Below are 6,149 nucleotides of genomic sequence, written 5' to 3'. Positions count from 1 at the left end.
GTCTCTATGTTTTTTTCTGTTATTGGAAGGTACACAAATGCAATACAGTCGACAATCAAATATCTAGATACTAAAGGATGGAATACTGAAGAAACATTTTTCTGCTATTCTGACCACTGATTTACTTTCGGAAATGTCAACGTTGGTTTAAGATATAGTCTAAAAACAGGGATTGCATGATTTCACCAAATGCGTAAGTGTAATAATGATAATATTCGTAATGGTATTAATGATACTGATGATACTCATGATGTCATAATCGTTATAATGATGATAATAATGATAACAATAACAATGACAATGAATGTTTTGGATAATACAGATAATTGATACAAAAAAAAATCAGACAATGTACTTTAGAAAAGAAAATGAAAACAGTGCCCTGCACAAACACCATAGGTTTTAATCCATCACATTAACAGAGTAGAAAAACGCCTTTAGCTACACCCGGAAGAGCTGCCTGAGGCTCATCGACAAGGCCAGTGGATATGTAAACATTAGACTCGTTTTGGAACTTCAAATTCGGCTGCTCGAAGCGATATCTATCTTTGGTCGGCTTGCAGAGTGTAATGGCTTCTGCCTTCCATTGTGTGGTGTTTACACATTGTAAGTATATTGCGTTTTAACTTTACTTGGATGTGGTGATATTCTCACTTGCATTTTGTCTTTCTCTGTCTCTTTCTCTGTCTGCCAGTCTCTGCCTTTGCTCTGTCTATATTTCGGTCTCTCTCTCTCTTCTCTCTTCTCTCTCTCTCTCTTCTTTCCTCTCTCTCTCTCTCTCTCTCTCTCTCTCTCTCTCTCTCTCTCTCTCTCTCTCTCTCTCTCTCTCTCTCTCTCTCTCTCTCTCTCTCTCTCTCTCTCTCTCTCTCTCTCTCTCTCTCTTTCTCTAAAAGGTATAGTCAATTTAATGCAATAACAAATATCTTTAAACCATATTCAAAATAGTATCCTTATTACTATGATTCTGGTTCAAACACTCTTGCAAAAAAAAAGAAAAAAAGAAAAAATAAAAACATGAATAATAATAGTGATAACAAATAAATAATCTAATCGTAAAACAAGACGTGTAAATCTGCCAATATATTTTTTCTCGTCTTTCGTTGCTCTAAAATAGGGACCCACGAAGCAGCTTCCCCCCAATTCGCGCCAGTGTTCCAATTCGGATGCGCGGGGAGATGATGACAGTAATCACGGATTTATCGTTAATTTGCATGCCTGGTAGCGGGGTTATTATGCAAATCGGGCTGGGAGGGAAAAAAAAAACTTGCCCTTGATGCTACGATATGGAAGCAAGGCGGCCATCAAGGCTGACTTAGTGATTGGGCCAAACACCTACATTAGTCCTTTCATGGCGCCTTGAGGCCATCTTGTATAACCTAGCCCTTTTTACGCGCCAAAAGTATGACGTCATCTCCGGTCTCCGAATTGATTTTTTTTTTCACCCTCCGTTTCGCCTCGGAACCGATTGCCTCGAGACTGTTTTTGACGTTATCTGATTTCGGGACGGAGGAATCTGAGGATGCATTTTTTGAAAAATTACATGGATATTTTCGGAACTACTTTTTTGTGTGTAGGGAGGGAGGAGGGCGGCTTTTCAATTTGATAACGGTGATGATAACTGCATTCCGAGTCAGATCAAGTTATGATACTCATTTGTACATGTGTGGGTCTCGTTATCAGTGTCCGGGAATCTGGATATACTTCCTTTTGCAGTTCCCTCCATAATGCCGTGTTGAGAATCCGGAATCTCTGCAGTACGTCTTCCTCCAAGTTCACTTTTTATTTTCTTTGTGTATCAAAGTTGCTCATTACATTAAACTTCTTCGCGGGGTGTTATTGACATTCTTTGCAATGTTTTGTCGTAGTTGCCAAGTTGTATAACTATGTTTAACTATGCGACAATCCTGCATCTGCTTAATTAAGAAAATTTCGCGCGCTCGAAGTTAAATCGTTTACTATGCCATTTTCACAGTTCGGTTAAATTTACTTTTCTTTTGGGGGGTCTGTGTACTAGGAGTCGGGTGGGGTAGAGGGTAGGGGGGTAGATTGATTCTGATTAATTAAAAGTAAAAGAAAATATAATGTGTTTTTACAAGTGATTCAAATAGCTTCAAAATTGAAATAGATAACTAAATTAGTACGATGAATTTGTCATTTATTTTAGAAATGGTTTTCTATAAACAAATATGAATTTTTTACATCATTTATCTGTTTTAAAAAGATCTAACAATTGCAAGCTGAACGGATCAAATGACATGGCCGCCAATTCAACTGTACTAATTCCGTAGAAATCTACAGTTAAACGAGGAAAAATTACCTTCAAATCCCGTCGTAATGCCATGGTTTAATCCACAGGGCAATTGTCAAAGCTTTTTTCATTCCCGACACGTATTGGGGTTGATATGTAATCCATTTTTAATATAGTTACTTTGGTTAGTTTGGGCGCAGATATTTCCCTTGGGATGGCGGGAACCAGACTGCACAGGCCACCACGGCAGCTTGTTGGCCGTGGTGGTGATCGGCCAAACTATGTATATCGCATTTATTTGATAAATGAAAATTATATATCCATGCCATCTGATTCCTCCCAATGTCAGAAAGTCTAATGACAATTCGAGACAAAGAAAAACAAAGATGCAAAGCAATGCATTTTGCCCGAGTTCTCTGCATATGGAACCATTGCAAATCTGCAATCACCGAGTCATTATAGCAAGGAAACTCTATCTAGTTCCTGGGAAGGTGAAATTTCCTGTTTTTTCCAGCTCAATTTGGCTTTATATTCCTGCGTACCTTTTGGCGTTTCTTGAATTGGTTTACGACTCTCGTTAGATAAATGTGAAAGGTGCTTTACATAAAAATGATTACTTTAAAATCAGGATAATGATTATAATGATTACCGGGGTGACGATGAGGATTGTAATTGTTATAATCATTCCAATGATGATTTTGGTATTAGGGAATAATTTTGTCTAATCTTTTCACTTATTTATTAATGAGGTTCATCTTCGTAGTTACACCTATATCTCTTGTCTTTTCTTATTACGAGATTTTGCAACTAGCAATGATACAAGAGTGATGAACTACATCTCCCCTCCAAGTCGAGTTCTAAAGCATTTATAAATTTAATTAACCTATTTCACAAGGCCCAGAATTCTTTAACATAAGATCTCCAGTTACCGAATACCGCCCCCCCCTCCCTCTCCCTCACCCTCTCCCCCTCTATGAAACCTCACACTATAAAAGTTACCCATAAACTTAACCAAAACCTGCTCCAGAAAGCCAATAAAGTTTATCCCCTCCTTCGACAAAGCTGTTGCTAGACCTGATAAAACTAACCTCGTAAGTCTTACCTCACTTGAACCATTATTGTTTATTTTTTATACGCCAACCTAACTTCCGAGCGAGGCAGAACCTGTTTACAAACTTCTCTGACTCATCTCCTACACTTTCTAAAGCTTTTCTTCTAAGGACAAGTAGGATAGACTTGGGGGGAAAGATCATTATTATGCGCCTGAAGAACACGTTGTCCAAACTCTATGTAAAAATAGTTCGTCACGAATAAATCGAATGAAGGACCTCGTGTCTCTTCGTAAAAAGAAAGAAAGAAAAAAATCTTGTGCTAGCTCGGTCATAAGACTTTGGACACAATTTCCACGAATTTCTCCGCCGGGGCAAAGGGTGACAATTTCGAAAGGGAAACAGACTGCGACAGGACCAGAGTTCCCCCAAATCTGCCTCAGCGAAACCCAGGATTCCCGTCCTCGCCGGCGAGGGTTCCGAGAATACAGGTGACGTCACAAGCAGAGCGCGCATACCTGAGGCTTTTGTAAGGGCTTCGCGCCGCTCACAAGGTATGTTCATTAGTACCAGCGTGCCCTCTGTCCTTTGCCCGCCGGCTGCCATGCCCGCAATTCACTTCCTATTCTTTATCCGTTAATTGTTATCATTACCCACTACCTGGAGTTCTCAAAGCAGCCTCACTATTTATTCGTGTAAAAAATTCCGTTCAGTCACGCAAAGGGGGCGTACGTTCTGCTCTGGATCATCACAACACAGAGTATTAGAGAGAAAAATGGCCGTTTAAGAATGTTTCGCGGGCAGCGTAACCTATAAGCTCGACGCGCTGCCAGAGAGAAAGAAAACAAGATGCAAGACAATAAATGCGCGGCGGTGGGAGACAAAACAACAAAGGAGAGGAAAAGGAAGGAGGTAATGAGAGAACCGCTATCTCCTGACTCTGAGGAAACTCTGGGATGACGTCAGCGCTGCGAGGGAGCCCGAGGGAAGGGGGAGGGGGAGGGGGAGGGGGGGCAATGGGAAAGAGAGGAGAGGATGGCGAAGGCAAGAGATGGGAAGGAAACGAGATGGCGAAAGGGAGAGAATGGAAGGTAAGGGAAAACCGCGATGGCTACAGGGAATGGGAACAGGAAGGATGAAGTGAGAAGAAGGGGAAGGGAAGGTCCGAGGATTAACCTTCTCCCTGTCGAGCGAGGGATCTCTACGTCATCGTGGCGGAGTCCTCACTGATGCCGGATCTGAAATGAAAATGGTGATATAGTGACATAATAATGCCTCTGATAACCATAATATTATCAAGAAATATTCACACTGCAACAGTCATTTTAAACCCAAAGATGTGAATGAATATAATATCAATTATAACTCCAATCGGCATTTCTAAATCTAAGCCAAATATACCTGCAGATATATTTTATACAAATCTCATTTCTCCTTGAAGAAATGAGATTACAAAAGGGAAGAACAAACCACCATGCGAGAATATTTCCGCAGCAAAAGGACAACCATCATGCGGCAAAAGACTGACCATCCTCAACTTGACAATTCACCCGGTCGCAATGTGCATCCGCCTGCAATGAACACGACAGTGGCTTAGGTCAAACGTCCGAGCGCTCCTAGTCTGCAATATCATTGTCTCTGTGATATCATAGGATCTTGGAACAAGATTTTTGGTACTAAGAGATGTGGTACTATGACTAATGTTTTTCTTATATCTTCCTTTATTTTCGCTCAGGGACTAGCTTGGACGTGCTGCCGATGGTGTTATTTGAGTGGTCTGCAACTTTGCACTTAAAAATTGAGCGTAACATATACCAACGTTTAGTTATTTTCTTTGTGTGTTCTTACGGATAAGGTTCCTCTTTTCTACATCTCTCTTCCTCATTATTTTACACATATAACTTCTTAGACTGTGTGTGTATGGTGTGTGTGGTGTGTGGTTAATGTGTATATATATGCTTATACATATATTACAGTGAACATGTGAGAGAGAGAAGAAAGAAACCGAGTGGGATCTCTCTCTCTCTCTCTCTCTCTCTGTCGCTGTGCTTCCAAACACATGCATGCGGGCAGCCCCTGAAGGTCGTGGTCAGAATTCGGAAGCAAAAATTCAGTCAAGGCTCTCAGCTATTCTGCAAGTGCTTTCCCTCAAGGCTCTTCGTCCCGTTCATCGGCCACGTGCAAGACTTCCGGCTAAGATGGACCTGTAACCGCGGTGTTCCTGCAAACCCAACTGGCAGAGCTGTTCATTTTTCTTATGTGATCGGATTCATTTTCCGCGTCTCCGCCTTCGGGAATACTCGTTTGTTCTCGTGTCGAAACGTCCGTAAACATTTCTGGGGGAGATTTCCTTTTCGCAGGATGACATAAAGATTGTCTGAAGGCGTTTGTGGCGCATTGTGTTCTTAAACAGAGGATACTTTGCTAGTAAAAGTGAACCCATCCAACGTGGAAGACAAAGGGACATTATTCCTAGAAGACGGAAGACTTCATCTCGGGATGTCAGGAAAAAAAACACATCCGCCTCACTCAACCAAGCCTTAATCATCACGGCAGGAATAAAAAAAAAAGAAGAAACAATATTTGTTTAACAATAAAACCAATAAAAACACAAGCAAAAACACACATTTGGAACCAAAAAAAAAAAAAAAAAAAAAGAACAGAAAATCCGAGAGTAAATACACCCGAAGCCTCCATGAAGGTCAGGAGAGAGCTCGAGTCCTGGAAGGGAAGGGACTCCCTGGAGAGCCCACGACGACGTCCCAAAAGTAAAAGGAAATGCCAATCTTCGCTCTGAGTCACGTGCCAAACGCCGCTCCGTCTTTGGTGGCTAATTAAAGGCAAGTCAAATT

This window comes from Penaeus japonicus, unplaced genomic scaffold, assembly GCF_977035675.1.
Source record: "Penaeus japonicus unplaced genomic scaffold, GWHDUDI00000001_assembly GWHDUDI00000010, whole genome shotgun sequence".
Classification (NCBI taxonomy): Eukaryota; Metazoa; Arthropoda; class Malacostraca; order Decapoda; family Penaeidae; genus Penaeus; species Penaeus japonicus.
This window is presented reverse-complemented; position numbering follows the sequence as displayed.